The 20,050-nt window shown below is 33.4% G+C and overlaps 1 protein-coding gene across 1 annotated transcript in view; it reads right to left on the minus strand.

The window, feature by feature from the left end:
• Nucleotides 1-428: 428 nt before the first annotated feature.
• The window catches only part of zuc (Mitochondrial cardiolipin hydrolase zuc), an 84,980-nt gene continuing 65,358 nt past the window's right edge, over nucleotides 429-20,050 (minus strand). The window contains exon 4 of the mRNA XM_085960123.1: nucleotides 429-1,780. The gene's annotated coding sequence lies outside the window, so the exon portion shown is untranslated. The remainder of the gene's footprint in view (nucleotides 1,781-20,050) is intronic.

Genomic DNA, 20,050 nt, shown 5'->3' on the forward strand with positions numbered 1-20,050 from the left:
CATATAAATTTAATAATTATAAATGAATAATTATTATGAACTTTAAATAATTTATCAGTTATTTTATCACATTTATTTTATAATTCTACTGTACGAAAGGATACAGTTTTACCAGTAAACATTTCCATAATATGGCAATACATACAGTTTTTGCCGGTAAAGCTTGACGTGAAAGTGACAGATTGAAGCAGCCATTTTGAATTTCGCGTGACGTCAGATTGCTTACGTAACAAACAGTGTTATACGTTATATGATGGAACATCGGTTAGATAGCTTATAAAGAATTGGGGAATCTCATACATACGGCCCTAAGGGCCGAACGTTCGTGTGTTTCCGGAAACACGAGAGTGCTACTACATGTCGCTCCTCTACTAATAAAAATCGTCTCTGTTCTGGCAGAACACACTAACTGGAGAATACTAGTTTTTGACTTTGAAGTTGTTAAAATGTTTGAAATGGTCTATCATGTGAGTTTATTGAGTAATCCTAAAAAGGACGACTTTAAAATAAAGACCGTTTATTTATTAAGAACGTTTCCAGACAGTAAAGTTTGAAATAATGAACATTTCGGTATACTAACACAATATGTAATTTTTTCGAATTAGTGTCTTCTGCCAGAACAGTGACGACATTTTCTCTCAATGAAACGAAGCTTCGATTATACACGTCATATATATTATGATTACTTATATACCTAACTTCCGAAATTAAAAACAATTTTTATAATTTTAAAGTTAATGAGAATACCACTTTCGAACCACTTTCCCTCCTATTTTTTTTGTGCGACTCATACTCTCACCTGCGCATCTAATCTATACACAAGACAACTTTCGGCCGCTAAAACAGCTAAATAAGGTAGGTAAAAATCAAAATATTAGCACTTATTGTAACAATTACAATACGTTAGTTGTAATTGTTACAATAAGTGCTATGTTTTAACAGCACCTCTCTTGGCTATGATAAAATTCAGAGCGAGATAGTCAGTTTTGACTATTTCGACGGCTAACTTGGCGTTATTGTTACAATAAATGTTAACCCATAGCTTACGGGCCGCACAAAATTGTGTTTTTGCTTTAAAAGCAATCTTGTGTATAGAATAGATGCACTGTACAGTAAATTTTCTACAACATTAGTGTACAGATAGCATTTAAATACATGTAATCATTTTTTTACGTAGATAAATGAACCCGTCAAATTAAAGTAGAATAACGTGACGACCGACGACATTCGTTCATGTGAGAGATGAGTGAGTTTGTGAAGAATGTTAGGCAAACCAAAAATCCGGTATCGCATGCTACTTTTAAGTAAGATATAATAATACTGAGCGCAGGTTGGAAATATTTGGGCTGACATGTTTCACATGTAAGAGTTGCTTTATAAACTAAACAGGTACATATTTGTTTCTTCGTTTGAGTTGAGATAACAATTTATTGTTATAATGATATGTAACTAAAATGGCAAATTGCGTTTTTAACGCAGTGTAGTGGTCTCAATTTTATGGGGTGATAGAGCAATATGGGGAAGGTACCACACATACATACAGGTAGGTATATTATTCGTAGTGATTATGGGTTTACATTAGGTACGTATTTCAGATAAGCCAACATATTTGGACAACAGTGACTAGGTATCTAAATATTCTAAATTTTGAGTCAATTAACTTGTAATAGTATGAAGTGTTTATTCCGTATGGGTCTTCCAAAGCGTTGTCGAATACAAAGCTGCGGCGTCATTCGCGTCTACGCGGTTGGAACGACGGTTCTAGGACTTCGCTATCTTTCTGAAACAATAGAAATACACACATTATTAATTGACATAAAACCCAATTCCACAATTTAACATTCAAAGTAATTTTACACTATTATTACGTATTCAAGTATTGATTGTAGCGACGCAATTAGGGATTGCAATTCCTAAATATCCTAGGACGCCATAGACTCAATACACAGTAGATATGATGCACTAAATATTGGGCTTCAGACACACATTTACATACAAATATGAAGCACACATTCGGTTAACAACTCAATGGTACACATATAATATCATGACTTCGGTAATTTCATTTATACTTTCGAAAAGTTCGGTGGTAAACAGGTACCATTGGCATTATTCCGTGAAATAGATCAATCGCAACCAAAAAAACAATTCATTTTTCTTTTGGTTGCATTATATAATAAGCGTCCAATTATTTTTAGTTAAGACGATACTTCAGTGAAACGGCAAATAATTTTCAACTATAGGCGCGACGAAATTTTGGACTCGCTGGGAGTCGGAGAGCGAACGTCGAGGTGTAAATATGTCAATTTGTTTCGTGATGGCGACGGGGTTATTAATTCTTAAATCGTGTAAAGATGACTAAAAACGTTAACCCATTTACTTGAAACAGAAAACATGTCAATGCATATATTATTATTGTTACTAATAGAACAAAGTGCCCACCACCACCCGTCATATATATAAATAGAATATTAAATGGACGCATGTTGGATTTATATGACAAATTATATTTCGTTCGGCATGCGTCATTTGCACCCGCGACCCGCAATCCGCGCATCGCAAAGTCACGATCGTTTTAAACCATGCCTCAACTGAGGTAAGGCACATTGGAGTTTCACGAAATATAAGTATATTTTACTATTATGAAATTCAAGAGACTCGCGTTTTTTGAGAAGTTTAACCACACGGGTACATGGAATACCTATTCTGACGAGAACTAAAAATTATAAATAGGTAGGTAGGTACTGTAAGGAAAAGGCAAATGAAAAAATTTGTCGATAATCGAAAAATAGACGAGAAGTCGCAATTTCTACATTTCGACACCTACGTAAAAGGTCGTAACTGAGTTTTTGGATATTTTGACATCATTGCCTTTATTAAATAATTTTAAAGATAATAAAACTATGATATAGAAAAAAAACGGAAATTCAATCAATATTTTATAGGCATAACTAAAAATTTACAATTCCAGCATTAAAATTAACGTTGTGGTGTCATTAAAATTTATTGAAATCGTACTAAGTACTGAAAAGTTACCATTTTGCAGTTCCGACCTTACACGTAGAGGGAGTCGATTTGTCCAGTTGTCATTCTTGCTAACAACACTAGACTTATTTTATGTTAAAAAGAAACATCAAGGTAATGAGAGAAAGACAAGTTAACAAAAAAAATAACTACACCAAGTGTGGGAAAAATACAATGATAACAATCTTAATTATCGCCAAAGATAAGTGAGAATTGAAGAAACGTTTAAGTAGGGTCTTACCTACATAAAAATCTGAAAGAGTAATAAGAAAAGTCGTTGACTACCTTTTATAATAAATACAACACGCAGGAACAAAGGTATCATAATCACAGATTTTATCTCGGATGTTTTAAGAGAACGGCTTTTGTAAATTTCATTCCTTTTAGCAATAATTACTTGATAATATGTATTATATAAAAGATATCTTGATTTTTTAATAATCGGCGTCGACAATTTTTGATCACGTTAAGCATAAAGAAAAATTTTACTGTTACTGTCCCATAATAAAATCTTCAATTGAATATCTAATTCGCAGCATCGATGCAAAACAATAAATCTAATTCTTCTGAATTCACTTATAAAAGCAATACTTCGTTACAACTACAATAATGATAATAATAATATTAAAAAAAACCGCCAAAAAACGCTTTCTGAATGGTGTTGTTGGAACATAAAATTATGTCTCTTCGAAGAATCTGATAAATTATAATATACATTATTAATTATATGGAGAACCATGAGCATGAGCACGAAAGTCTCCATAATGTAAGAGTTGGCATCAAAGAACATTACCCATCTGTTGTATATGACATATATGTATGTACAAAGGTACAGTACTATGTACTATAATGTACACACGCGTTCCGCGAGATACAAGCATCCTGGAAAAGAATACAGCGTAACATCAAGAAAGTGGCTGGATTGTCAATGGTTGAAGCAATCAGACCAGCGCAATAATGCTCAAGTTGGAAAGAGGTTACACTAAACGCCACCTCTAAATTTAAAATCATAAAATATGAAGAATGATATTATGCCTAATAGGTATATTGAAATTTCATAATCTGATTATAATATTAAATAATAGGAATCTGCTTTTCAGTCGAGAGCCATCTAGGTTGTCACACCATAATATCGAGACAATTTAAAATTATCATATTTCCTTCAAATAATTTAATAAACCGATTAAAGAAAAGAAAAATGGGATGATTCAAGCACCAGAAATCTGGTGACTATTTAGTAAGAACATTAAATTTATAAAGTATTATTATGCTGTTGAAGTGCCGCAGGCCCATCTTTACGACTTGAGGCAGTTTGTAATGTTAAGGCCCCCTACTTACGAGATGATCAACTTCCTTTAGAACTTTAGAAGAGACCTTCATTTGTCCCTCGTAAAATGGGACAAGAAAAAATAGTGCAATGAGAATAGAGTGCATTACTTTAACGTAAAATGCAATTTACCTGAGCTCAGCCTGCCATTTGACAAAGGTGCACCGCAATGCGACGACACAGTGGCGTCACGTGGAAGTGCTACAGTTATTTAAATAAATAAATATACTAAAAATTGTTCATAAACATATTTAAATGAGGAAGACAGAATTAAGAAGAATTGTTTCAAAATCAGGATCCTGAGATTGGAAATAGCAAATGTTTTTTTTATCCAATTAAGTGCATCTAACTATTAAATCTAAATTTAAATTAATTCTTCTTCACACAAAATGCATAGCAAACACATTCAGAGTCAATGTTTGTGTTATAATAATTGCCTATGTAGGAATAACAGTATTCAAGCCATAAACAAACTATATTATAAGCGCAAGGCTAGGATTAGATAGTTTTAGCACGTAACAAGAGATAGAGGGGCGGAGTGCGAGAGAAAGCGATGCAATAGGCTTGATGCAAGTTAAGTCGACAATCACAACACAACCATAACAAAACTCATATTTTCTCTGCCTAATTATTGCACACATAAATCTCATCTGTGCATACTAACATGGTTTAATGCATGCATGCTCTCTGTGGTATTTGAGAACTATGTATTTTATATAAGTAGTACTATTACGTTAGATTAGGTAATGTGTACCTAACAATATATTAGAGAAGCCGCCCAGATTATTATAAGTATGGTTAGTGGGAAGGTACTTAAATGCAATAAATAGAACCCGTAAAAAGAGTTTTTACAAATTATATATTACATACTTAACCAACTTCAAACAATTGAAAAGGTATGCGCAGAATTGATAAAATTATCGAATATTCGAATAACCCGCCACGCGCCGCCGCAGAGATCGACCCAAATCATCTGACACACATGAACAAAAGGGAAAATTTGGAAGGAAAGGTGGGATGCAAAAACTCATGTTGCACACAATGCGCACCGGGAAGAATTGCAACAAAACAAATAAGATATAGATCATAAGACGCGCGCATTCTGCTGCACCAAGCTACCCCTGGAAAGGTGCGCGAATGCATTGATGCAATGAGTTATTGTACCCTTACCCGTGATATATTGGCGTACACAAAAAATAAATTGCGACTACAATAAGGTAATATTTCAAACAGGGGACACCTAGGCAATCTCTAGGTATTATGTTTTTTTTTATTTGAGCAGAAGGGATCTTTCCGATGCAAGTCGGAACAAGACGATGGGGAAGCGATTAAAAAAAACTCTTTGCTCTATTTTATTTTATTATAAGGCGGTGAAGATTTATTTTAAAGCATGTGCTCACATAATGCACGCGCTAATGTGCACAGTAAATTTTAATCTAAAGGAATAAATTTGTGTATTTTAAAATGGTAAATATTATTTATAACGGTGTTATAAGAAATGCTTGTATGTGTAACGCTATAAGTGTTGTTATTTCATTTTTAACAATAAATTGAGACAAAGATACAAATTATTTTTCACAATAAGAACGGGCACTATACAAGCACAAAGACGGTCTTAAATCCGCTGAATAGACGAATTATTCAAGTTCGGTGGATATACGTGAGAGCGAAGAACTGTGGTAAGAAGCTAGAGAAGGAGTTCGTTCTGGATCGACCGCGGCTGATAATGATGATGAATCGAATGTGATATCGGTGGTTTATATATCGCACCCTCGCAACTAAACCGCCACAAGTCCAAATTTACGAGTTTTGAGTTAATTACTACGTTTCATTGTTTATCGTTCATAGTATATGTACCGAAAATTTCATATCTCCAAGTCATCAAATTCAAGTCATCAAATTCAAGTCATCAATATCTAAACATATTTCAAAAACACAGTACAAAAATGCGAAAGGTAAAAACTTCAAAGCTGATTTTCTGTTTGACGTTTTTTGGATTGTGGCAATTTAGTTGCGATGGTGCGATATGATAGCTGAAGTAGTTCATATACGTTTACGATGCATTTTACTCAATATATCTAGCAAAGATCATGTGAATACGTTATGTACAATGCATTCAGCAAAGTAACATGGATAGCTCGTCGAAAATGGCCCCTTTACGCGAAGAGGGTCACAAGGGTGTCTGACGGACCTGCAACAATCGTGGAACGCAGGCTAAGGTGGACGAAAAAGGACGAACACGTCTGATCAACCTAATCTACACAAAAATTGTGACACCACCACGTTATGGTACTAGTATGTCATGTTACAAAACGTTTCATACGTTAAAAAAATCGCTATTAAAAATAGTACAGTCTTCTTTCGGAGTATCTGCTTTATTCGTCAAACATGTGTCAATACACACCTACGTGTGAGTCCTGCGACCCACCGTCCAGTGTGCCACGACACAGCGGTTGAGAATGGCTGCTCTAACATATTATTAGTAGGTACTTATATCTGGGTTGGAGTGAAAAATGATTCCAATGTTCCATATAAGAGACGCCTCCCTAACATGGCAGTTATATTCCGGATACAAAACGAGATAAATTAGTTCGTAATTTATTTATTATCCCCCCCAATGGCTTACGATTCGTTTTTGGCGAAATGTATTAGATGCCATTCACAAACGGCGGTTTTCGTGTAACCGTAAGAAATTATTATCGTTACAACATGTTATTATGAACACATTCGAAGAAACTTTCAATAACTCACGCGTTTACGAGCAATAATTATCAGGTCGTAAGAATGTGTTCGTAAATGATCTATATTATTCGAATCGAAAGACTACGATCGTTGAATGCACTGTCGATTTGACCGAATGCAACTATAAAACGAACGAACACTATGTCCAATCAGTATAAACTATAAATTATTATCAAACATACTTGCAATATTCATACGCATCTGAGTATTTTCAATTTTTGAGATTTCACACATTTAGGAGCAATAGTTTTATTGTAAGGTCGTATGTGCTCGCTAAATGAATCAACATAACATGTAGCTATTATGAATACTTACTAGTAACTAGTATGATCGCTAAATGCACTCAACAATCGCTAAATGAACTTCAAATTCCACCAATCAGGAGGCAATCAGCTTTGTGATCAATCTGATCAATTAATACGGTAGTTCAGTGAAACGACAAATAATTATCAACAGTATGTGCGACGAAATTTTGGACTCGCTGGCAATCGGAGAGCGAACGTAGAGCTGTGAACACGTAAATTTGTTTCGTGATGGCGACGGGGGTATTAATTCTTAAATCGTGTAAAGATGACTAAAAAACGTTACCCATTTACATGAAAAAGAAAACATATTATTATTGCATTATTACATATTATTATTGTTACTAATAGAACAATAAACAGAACATTAAATGGACGCATGTTGGATTTATATGACAGATTATTTTCATTCGGCACGCGTCATTCGCACAATCCGCGCATCGCCTAGCCAAGATCTTTTTATACCATGCCTCAACTGAGGTATAGCCTTAAGGTAATGGATGACATTAATAACTTAATCGTAACAGAGGTCTGGCGCAAGCCAAATTTTTTTATTTACGTTATTGACTTATAAATAATTATTTATTATATTGTTGACAATGTCCGATCTTAATAAGATCATATGGGGATCCACAGGGTGCTGGTGGAGGTAACAGATTTTTTTATGAGAAATGGGAGTTTGCCATTTTCTCAACCTATTAGGTCTATACTTCAAACACATATTGAAAAGCAAGACGTGTATTTGTCAGACCCATAGTTAGAACCTGGGACCCAGGACATAATAAGCCGCTCAGCCATCATGGGCTGTCATATGAATAATGACATCAATATATTTTTCTATTCAATACACAAGGTTTTAAGACTGTATATTATTATGTATTGTGTTTTATTTTGATTAATATAATGTCTCCACTAAGAATAATTTAAGTAGGTACAGTTAAAGTCATTCAAGTGAACCAACCTATTAATGTAGTTTTATTGTGAGCAAGTTTGAATTAAAATATATTTTGATCACTTATCCAAAAATCACTGATCCGAACATATTTTTGACGTCGAATTAAAACATTATGAGTGCATTTGTACAGGTACACGTCTCACTTAAAAAGTATTTATGCTTTCAAATAATTACGGGTTGAATTTCACCCTACAGTATCACAGCGTGTCTGGAGCAACTCTCGTGGTTAGTCAATGCATTTAAATCGGATTTATCTCACAGTAACAGCTCAACAAGTAGGGAACTTTAAATTGAAACCATACAATAGTAATGAAAAAATATAAAAGAAAGATAACTCGATAACTGCATATCGCCATATTGCATACAGGGGTGAAGTTTTTCAATTAATAACAAAGATGGATACGAAAAAACATAATATAAAAAAATCAGAAATACATAAAAAAGTTGGACCTACTGAGACTTTACTTACATTCATTACTTTAATGTCCTGATATTATGCCTATATTCAGGCGAATTGACATTAACGTTATCTGAGAGTTTCAAATATGTACTTACTACAATTTAATAAGCAAAAAAACTTTGTAATAATAAATCAAAATTAATGACATGATTGCATTTGCGAATAATAATAAATTAAATTATTATTTTTATGCAATACCTACTGAATATATCTTACATAGATATACACAATATTTAGGAATATTTGATTTTTACTGAAATATCATTCAACATTCTTAAATTGTATGTTACAAAATATTATGTTCAGTATAGAATAATGCAATATACCTACATATTTGTCATTGTCACATTGCGATAATCGCAATCGTACAGCCGTATATCGAAAGTGGTTGCAGTGAGTACACGTCCATTCCCGTCCCATATGATATTGTCAATAAAGAATAGGAAATTACATAACCCGAAAATGAATCAAAAACATAGGTTCCTACATGTATTAGAAACGTCCTAGAATCATTTAGGACCTATTGGAATTCGACCATATACTATACATTCACTTGCCACGCGAATGCTTTAACAAAGTAAACTACCGAAACAACTAGGTACAATTCTTGCAAATATTTCATGATGACTACACTATGTTTTCAAACCATTTTTGTAATTTAAATCAAGGTAGACATTACTAAATTTGATTCATAAATATAGTCAGGATCGCTACAAAAGAGTATGGGTAATGCTCGGTTCAGACACGGCGGATTGGACCGCGCGGAGTCAATTTGTACTAGCTTTCGGATTCCGCGCGGGATCTATTTTTTTGCGGTTGACTAGCGGATATATAAGCTAGTACAAATTGACTACGTCGTGTCTGAACCGAGCCTAAATCATTCTAGAATGGCACCATGGGTATGGCAAAAGCGATTCGAAGGCGTATTGGTGATGGTTGCAGCTGATAATTCTAATACACATGCGAATCACCCACGGTGTCACAGAATAATGATTTACCTATACATAGTTACATGGTAATACATACTCAAGTGAATATTGAATTAAGTAGTAGGTCTATAGGTAAGTCATATATAATTTAGGTATATAAAAATATTCTAAGTTAGTTAGACGATTTCACATTTGATTGATAGCTGTTTGATACGTATATAAACTAACGCCCACAATATATTATCTAAAATCTTCTAAGTAAAATAAAACGACGATAAAACAATATACATAGTTAGGAATATCTTATTGTGATACGTGCTTGAAACACGTTTGTCGTGATGTGTTTTATTCAATAGTCACCGTGAAAGCGAAAGTTTGACACACGATTTTCGGACGTTGACACAAAGCAGGTCGTCAGAACAGAACATACTGTCATCTACATATACCAACTAATAATACAATTGAGGCGTCTTAGTGACTTAGCAATATTTGCCTCTCTATCAGTGTTTTGACTGTTTCCATGATACATAAGCGCAAAATAAAGTAATTTTTTTGCTGTCCGGTGTTATAACTTAAAAGCTACTTGGTCAAACTGGGGACATTGATGAAATTCGCACAGACTGTAGAATACATAATCTCGATATTTCAAAAAGTTCAAAAAGTCAGATAAAACTTATCGAAAATAACACACTTGCAACAGTTCTGCACGAGTAAGTAAAGTGGTGAGTTAGCAGCGGTGGAATGGCGATATGAGGACAAACTAAGGGGTGCAAGCCGAGATGAAATCGCTGTCTATCTAATTGATCTGAAAAAAAATCTAGTCGTGGACTGTCGCTAGTAGGTAGATAGATATTAAATGTATTACTACTCCACCCCTGAATATCTTTAAAATCTAATTTAAATTGAAGTACACTTAAAGATTCGTGAGCCTTTTGTACGGGACGATTTTGCAAAAATATAATAACAATATCAGCTCTAGGAATGAAATTCGATGATACAAAAAAGAAGATATTATCCTGTACCCACTTGTATAAACATGCTTTATATTATTATTTGTACATAGCTTCGAGGAGTTATAACCAACAATGCAAAAATATTTGAAAAGGGTATCTATGCAAACCAGAAATTAAAAAAAAATGTTTGGCAGATTCCTACATCAATTAAAAAAATTGTGCAATTCATGAGAAATAAAAAGACTAACTTTAACTAGGCGTCTAACTTAATCTACTATGGAAAATATAGAGAGCTCTACCAATAATATATTATAATGCACCCTAAATTACGAAATGTTTATGACGACTAAAATAGATCCCAATTAAAACTATACACATACCAATATACTTAATTACATTTCCATAATAAAGTTTTATGTATCTGCATTACGGGAATTAAATTTTACTTTCTAAGCAACATCGTGTAATAGGAAATAGGATACCTGCATTTAAAATTTAATGTCAAAATGCATCCGCACTAAAAAAAATAATTCAAGACGAAGAAAGCAATTTCATGGTGTAAAAGAAACATATAATTTGGCGGTGTAACGATCACCATAATAATATAATAGCACACGCTGGTACTGGATAAATCGTATAACATTTACCTCAGTTTATTTGCGATAATTCCCCATCTCATGCCACTGATTTGCAATAAATTCAACACCAACAACCGGTGATACATCATTATTCATTATAGGGTGTAATCGCATTTTAAAGTGCTAGCCGATAGCAGATTGCCACTCTCTTTGATATTGCAATAAACATAGTGGTTAGTGATTTAAAGGATTTGTTCAATAAACACGGTAATTTGTTTCGGGCTTCCGTTGGGATGTTTCGCAATCCATACTTTCCAAGAGTGTACAATTTCCAGCACACTACCTACCATCTTATATTTTACACTTTAAAGAAGATACCTGCAGTGCAGGTATTGCACCAGTTTTGATCGCAGTATGACGTAGGTGCATACTCCATATTTCCAAGAGTATATTATGTACCTATGTAACGTTATGCATTTATGAAACGAGCGATATATTAAAAAAAAGTATGTAATATATTAAAGAAACTATTTTCTTTATATTCAACGAACAATTCACAAGATTTGAGAACGTAATATTCTTTATGTTGAACACACATATTTTTAAACACCTTAGATAATAAAATATATAAATATATCAAAATTATTAACAAGAAGTGTAAGTAGATACGTCATACATACTTAATTAAAACTTCGAGAGATCCGATCCGGACGTCGGTTAGTAATTATTCAGGCAATTGATTGATACCGAAAACCGATAACAAAACATTTAACGCAATTTTATGTAAAAAAACTAGTTAATTTTGTCGTAATTATATAGGATGCCCGTGGTTTAACTGGTAAAGCACATTGGCGCGAATCCAGTGGATACTGGTTAATATACCGTCGGGCGTCGGATGTTTTCAAATTATATCTTATCTAAATTAAATGTTAGGTCACAAGCATCACCGATAATGATTTATTCTTTAATGAGCGAACATTATAAATAAATAGATATATCGTGGTCGATATACGTCGAAACAGATAATAACACGCTGCCATGTCTGTTCCTGCCCCCCCCCCTGTTATCCTGCCACCATTATTATATCTATAATATGTATCACTGGCAGACCTTCAAACCGAAAGTCTGCCCCGATCTTTGAATGTCATTTTCGATCATTCACAGTAGTTATGGCCAAAATAGAACAATTCCTAGTTATCGCTCACCACTTAATGGAAGATCGGTGACTATTAGCTCGCCGATTAATAGTGCCTTCTCGGTAATCGTCGACCGAACTGTCACAACCGCCGATAGAGTTATGCTTGAAAATAGGAATTTTACTATTTTGGCCACAACTCTAAGGAAAGATGAAAAATGAGATTTAACGATCGGGGGCAATTGACACAGACGCCCGGTTTCAGAGTATGGCAGTGTAATTCGAGCATATGTAGTCGTGATAATTGTGTGATAATAAGTTCAAATAATATTATAATGTCAAGAATATCGGGTTCGGTACGGTCTTCAACGAATCGTCATACACATACGTTATCAGCGATCGGGTTCACGAGGGACATCACAATCTTCTCTCAACAAACCTCTACGTTTACCCGATAACAATATTTTTAAAGACCGCTTCGAGATTCGTGATTTGACAGCACTGATAAACAGAACTAACTGCCCCCTTTAAGATTTCTCTCACAAACACAACGTCATATAAGTTAAAGAATCAAAAAAAAATGTGGGGTCTTATCTGATTTTAGATACTTTTACTAGATTATACAAAACTATCAAATAATTAATTTGATTTATTATAATGGGTGTTAATTTATTTTTACGAGAAATATATTTTAACCACTTGCTCAAAAGCTCTGGGTCCAAACCCAAAGACAGTTTGAAAACCAAAATGAGAATTTATTTGACCCGGAATTCAACCCCGAGACCCATGACATCACAAGACTTTATCACTATCCTCGCGAATAAGTTTATCTTCTATCAGCGGAGATCACTGGGATAACGTAATATACTTATAGATAGATGAATCAGTAGCATATTAAAGGAAATGTTTTGCAACATTATTGAGTTAGCGACAGACTTTAAAACCAATAAGGATTCGGCGTCATGCAAAAATTGTTATATGTACGTATTAAATTTTATTCCTTGAAATAACTGGTTTAAAGGATAGCCGGATAGTGAAAAATGTTTGTTCGAATCCTACACTCTGTCCAAAATTTATTTTCTAGATTTTTTCCAATAGTTTTCAATTTATTTATTATATTTAATTTATTATTATTTTCAATGTTATAAGTTATAATGTTACTTACAATATATAATAAAATTGCAATTTGATATTAGGGAACAATGAAATTTTCTAATGCGATACACATGAAACGATAGGTACAAGATAGCAAGAAAATTAAGAGGACCTTCTTCTATTATACACACATACAGTAAGGCAAAATACCGAAGATACAATAAGAAAAGTGTGGAAATCTGTATTTTATGACGATTTTATCACTACATTACCGTTATGTTCTAACATTACGTTTACCATAACGCGGGTTTATACGCGCAATTTTCGACAACGGAATGAGAATAAAAGAGATTGAACATGTCATAGACATAGAGCAAAGTGGATAAAAACAAGTGTTAGTGTAAGTAAATTCTTGTGTTTCCCATAATAATACATTTTCGGTATTTATCGTAAATAATAAGATTTATTTATTACTTAGTTAATGGCCTCAAATATACACAAAATAATGCAATATTATTAAGTATAATGAAACTTTGAAATTATCAAGTATTTTTTACGTTTTGGTCATGATTAAAATGTAGTCGAAATATTAAAAAAAAAAAACAAATTCACAATATGTATTATGATAAATCATTACAAACCTAGCTAAGATCTTCATCGATTTTTTTTACTTGTAGCTATTCTATGTTAAACATATTATTGTTTATTGAGGGAATATTTATTTTATTCAATGAACGGTTAACGAAATTAGGTGAGCATATCAATATGTAAAAACTACTAGTTATTTTCATACGATGAGTGTCGCTTAATTGGTAAAACAAATTGGTGCGAATCCAGTGGATATATACGGGTGGTTCATTTCCCGTCTTGCGTCGTATATATATATTTTTACTTTTTCCTAGTAGGTAGTTGAGATGTTATTACAAATTATGTACTTATGTATATAATAGTATATAATTCAATGAAACAATCATGAAATTAACAACTTAATACAACCAAAACTGAATGTATTTTGAGAGGTCTAGAAATGAGGACATTCAGATGCACCGCTGCCAGACTTTCAGAGATAACAGCAAATGAATAGGTTCTAAATTGAGGATGTAGTCAGATGAGGAAGATAAAAAAGAAACCTTAGAAGTATTCACGAGGAAAGGATGGGCAAAGCTAGGGACACAGACATAGTGATGCACGAAAGTTCTGCTGGCCGTTTTCCTCTGGCAGATTTCACAAAAGATAGAACTAAACTCAGGCCTATCGGTAAATAGCAATTATGCATACCACGCGGAACATAGGCTGTAATTAGCCATTCATTTCATTAACTGCGGCAAAATTTGCCGTTTGCGATTTAATCGCTAATAAAAAATGAAGAAGAAGAGAAATTAAAGACTAACAACGAATTTGCGCCCATGAATACAGCGGATTGTTGTTCGTCACTGGTCTATAGAAACAACAGGAAGAAGAAATTATAGAGTGAACAAAATAATAATATAATCCTTCAAAATAATTTCGAACCAGGGATATGCAGGCTTGTAGCCATAGTCTACATATAACGAAATATTATTTAGGTAGACTTATTGAGGTAAAATTTCGTTGCAAAGGCAAAACTTTCAGCATAATTAAATATACGAAAGCTCTGATACGGCCCTAAGTATTTGAATGGAATGAGTCATATTAGACCTAGCATATTTAACAAAAACTTCGTATATAATAACGCATACAAGTCCCCCTGTGTGCAAAAATGTTGAATTAATTTACCCAAAAACGCAGCAATTCCCAGACCAAAATTACGTGCCCCCTCCGCGAAACTAATAGGCTTAAAATTTGCATTTCGTCGTACGCAATATAAATCATTTCGACGTGTCCTTTATTATTCGTTTGATGTTAATTTGAATGAAATATTCATCAAGAATTTATTTCGTCCAGTAAAAAAATCTTGAATTGCGTGTCTTTGAAGTAATTACGGAGAATGAAACATGATTAATATTCTGCAGCATTTGAAAAAGAAGCGAACCCTATTAAAATTTAGAATGCAAAAATTCTGTTACATGAAGGCGGACATACAAATAAATTGGTTAATATATTCACATATAAAAAAAAACTACAAACAATGTTACATACAACATTTGTCAAATATTTGAATCATATCAATATAATCATATTTCGTATTATCAATTAATAAGACGATGTAGGTAACCGGCAATTCATTGGTAGAAGAAAGCCAAGCAGCATGGAGAGGAGGGTTATGTTAAAATGGTGGCGTCGAAGGAAGTTCAGAAAAATGTCTCAATAAGTAAACGTGATCAGGGCAGAATCACTAAAGATGGAAAAATAATAGTGGCACAAAGCCTGTCATTTTATGTGATCGCCACTCATAGTATTTAGGTATATCATGGTTTAGGTAAATGTCGAAGATGTTAAAGAAAACATTATTCTATGAATTTAAAAATATATATATATATGCAAATCAAGTGCAGGCGAACTAGAACCAGTGTTATCCACAAAAATATACCAGCTAGGTAACAGAAAATGTTAGATTAATCAACATTTCAAAACAATGTCGTTATCACAAAAACAAACAAAAAAAATCATTCACAAATTTAATATATTCGGTCGAAAGCCCAAACGTTTTTGCTCGGTGTTTTTTTTTTTCAAATTTTGTTTCGCGGATCAAAATCGCAAATATACATTATTTTTGTCGCTAGCCTATTTTATTGTCAATTTAAAAATTGCAGTATTTTGTGCGTATTATCAAGTGCATTGTATCTACACGGATCCAATGTTCAAAAATATTTTATGTACACTGTATAGCAGTGGCGAAGGGTGGAGGTAGGCTGTTAAGATCCGCCATAAACAGAGCACATTAAACTTTTTCAGACATACATATTTGTTTTCATTGAAATAAGACTACAATTTACAGATAGTGTTGGTTAGTTTTTAAAATTCAATTAAACCCTGAGAACCCAAGCCATAATAGATAATAGTCAAAAAATACATGTGTATCTATAAAATATCTAAAATTATGCAATTAAATCATACATAACTTTGAATATTTTATAAATAGAATAATATTTTTTATTTATTATAGTTTGGTTTAGGCAGGGCTTAATGAATTAAAAAAAAAATAACCAACAATATGTGTAATATGTATTTTTAATCCAACGAAAACAAATAACTATGAATGAAAAAGTGTGCACAATTTTGTCGTATTGCCCAAATTAGACCAAAACTATTATGGTTTCGTTTAGGCAGAGTTTAATTGATTTTTAAAAACTAACTAAAACCATCTGTAAATTGTAGTCTTAGTTCAATAAAAACAAATACATTTGACTAAAAAAGTTTAGTGTGCACTATTTATAGCGAATCTTAACAGCCTACCTCCACCCTTCGCCACTGCTGTATAGTGTACTTATAGTAACGGTTGACAACATTGTATCATATACAAAAGACAAGCACATTGATTTGTATTTTGGAAATTACATGCACATTTTAAAATGCTAGTGACACGAATAAGGAGAAGTTGGCAACGCTGACAAGAATTATTATTATGACTGGTAATTAAATTATCTGATACATTCTACATAACGGGAGTTGTTTATAACTCCAATATTTAAAAAAAAGTATCATACTCAATGATTGACTAAATGCCGTGTCTTCTCATTTCTCTTTCATGGTATCATTATCAGTCATAGACTCTCATCATTCCAGCAATGAGGAAATACAATAAAGATTTTCAAAGCGGAGAGTTTTTGCTTAGAATATCATGGAAATGAAGAATATGCAACGATACAATACTGAGTACACCAAAAAATGGGTTATAATAAGCCAAAGGATCTTATTTATTTGAGGAAAAGAAAAGTCGAATTCGTGTGGTACGTCATGCTGTACAATATGTACTGCTACAGTATTCTATATGTACAGAGTAAGTTATAGACCAGATTAAAACGAAGAAGAAGACCCGTTTATGACCATTTTGTCAGAGGTTCAGTGCCGGACAAAGAATATAATACAGATAGCCAATCTCGCTTGGAAGACGACATATTTATGGAAAATGTGTACAACAGAACATATTAATAAAATATAAATGTGAAAGCCAGTCGCCATGGAAAAAGGTTTTGAAGCCAGATTAGGTCTATTACTTTATGACGGCCATGCAATGACATTATTAATGGAGAACGCACTCAATACAGTAGCTAGCAAGTAAATTCGCGCATAGCGACATTCGCACATGCATAGGTAGACGTCACGCAATTTCCATTATGCGATATCACGCATCGGGAATTTATAGCAATATCACCTTTATTGTAATGGCGTTAGAACAGTGTTTCTAGTGTCAATGTTCATTTGAGGGAACCCGTTCGTACCGAACCATTCGGCAGACCGACAAAAAGCATCGGGAATTTATAGCAATATCACCTTTATTGTAATGGCATTAGAATAGATTATGCCATTTGGCACACCCGACAAAAAAGTGAGTGTCATTTTTTTCCAGATGCTTCGTCCATATTAATGTCATTGCGGCCATGCCATAAAAACGCAAGAAAAACAAAGTGTGTCGAGTGTCCTCGAATATTACCAATACTGCATACGCGTTATACACTTACGTGACAAACATTAATGCATATTATGAGGCATGAGACTTGATTTTATCCAAATTCGAAAATTAAACTTTCTTACGGCATCACCCAGAAGGCACTTCGCTTATTTTTGTGTTTACTGGTGTGTACCTACCTAGAATGCAGCTGTTTTGCCATAAAATGCGCTAGCTAACTTATAATCACTTCTCTGTAGCGGCGATGATCATTACTGAGGGTCGCCATCTCTCGCGATAGCTGCCTCCGCTAAGTACATGGGTAATGGTAATATTATTCAATTAATGTGAAAAGTACCTAATTTCATTATCACAGCGAGCCACAGTTCGCAGAGGAAATGTGCCCCAATCACGTGGGTATGGGCAATCAGACGAAATTGGCCGCTCGCATGCGGGTCCTTCCCACCCTCACATCACCCCTTAATAGCAATAATATGGCGGGGAGATAGCATCTAAGAAACATTAAAATTAACAAAACCAGTAAACGAACAAAGCTGCCGAATATTACTTTATATCCAACTCTCGCTTCAATTGCTATTGAAATGGGGGTGACGGTTTTGCGGGAAGAGCGATAATATCGTTTGTATTCGTAATTTTAATGGGCAGGTATGTAGTTATTCGTAAATGGGAGACTGTAAAATCAACATTAATTTTAATAGCCCTGCGAATTATGCCCAATATTGATGGCGTTATGCAGGAAAGGCACCACCCACATTTTTACAAAAAAAATATTTGAAGACCTTGATGTTAATAAATTATCCAATAATATGAAAAATAGCTAAATTGTGTATTGAATATACATAACCTGAACACATTTCAGATATATACAACTAAAAATATCACATTTGAAAAAAATACGACGCCTGACGGGATTTGTGATTTTTTCTAGTAGATATATATTATCTGAGGTGTTTTCAAGTTATGCATGTCCAATATATTATAATGTTACATTCTCAATTCTTGTGAATTATTCGTTGAATAAAAGAAATGGTATATAAAAAATTGTTAGCAAGTGTGCAAGTAGACGTTATAACTAAATAATTACAAGATAAAAAGATTTTTTTATATACCACGTTTTTAAATTTTCTGTTGAATCATATTATAAACTTGACAATACTTTTTTGTACTTGACAAAAATACTGAATAAATATAGAATACTGAAATGTCATTTTGACATTTCATATTGTTTCCATAGTAACGCGCGTATATATTGATAATTTAGTTGCTAGGACCCCCTTAGTAACCTATAATAATATTTTACTTTTAAAGAAATTTTTCCGAAACATACAAAACAGAATTAACTGAAAAAGAGTTCAATTCTGCTTAAAGATGGCTAAAGGTTTTAAAAGAATGCATTGTCGTCGTGTTCTGATATATTCTTAAAGTTTCAAATATCTAGCTAGTCGGGGAGTTAGTTAAAAATCTTCAATCGTCCAATACAAATCTTGGACAAACAAGAAAACGAGCTAATAAAAACGTGGTAAAATATTTGGCGAGAGCGGGGCGTCGGTTTGTAATTTAGGCAACTAATATTCCTTGATTTCAAATACAAAAACCGACAGTCAAATAATAAGTAACGTAATTAGATACGTATTTCATGTAGGACCTACTAGTTTCAATTATCGTAGTTAGGTAGGAGACCTGTAGCTTAATTGGTTAAAACATGTTGGTTCAAATCCGGTCAGGTGGCGTATTCTTTTCAAACGTGATTTTTTCTAGTAGGTATCTGCGGTGTTTTCAAGTTACATGTATGTCCAATATATGGAATGTAACATGCTCAAATCTTTTGAATTATTCGCTGAATAAAAGAAATGGTTTATTATGAATAGTGTATATCTTCCTCGTTCGTTTCCACGTGGCTGAGGATCTTGACCACCCTGAAATGCAATCATTCAGATTCGACTTTATTTATGAGAAGTTTTTTTTTGATTTCTCAAGATTTTCGAAAAATATAATAAATTC

The sequence above is a fragment of the Rhyacophila brunnea genome, unplaced genomic scaffold (genome assembly GCF_057557595.1).
Source record: "Rhyacophila brunnea isolate RB1 unplaced genomic scaffold, BYU_Rbru_1.0 scaffold_9, whole genome shotgun sequence".
Classification (NCBI taxonomy): Eukaryota; Metazoa; Arthropoda; class Insecta; order Trichoptera; family Rhyacophilidae; genus Rhyacophila; species Rhyacophila brunnea.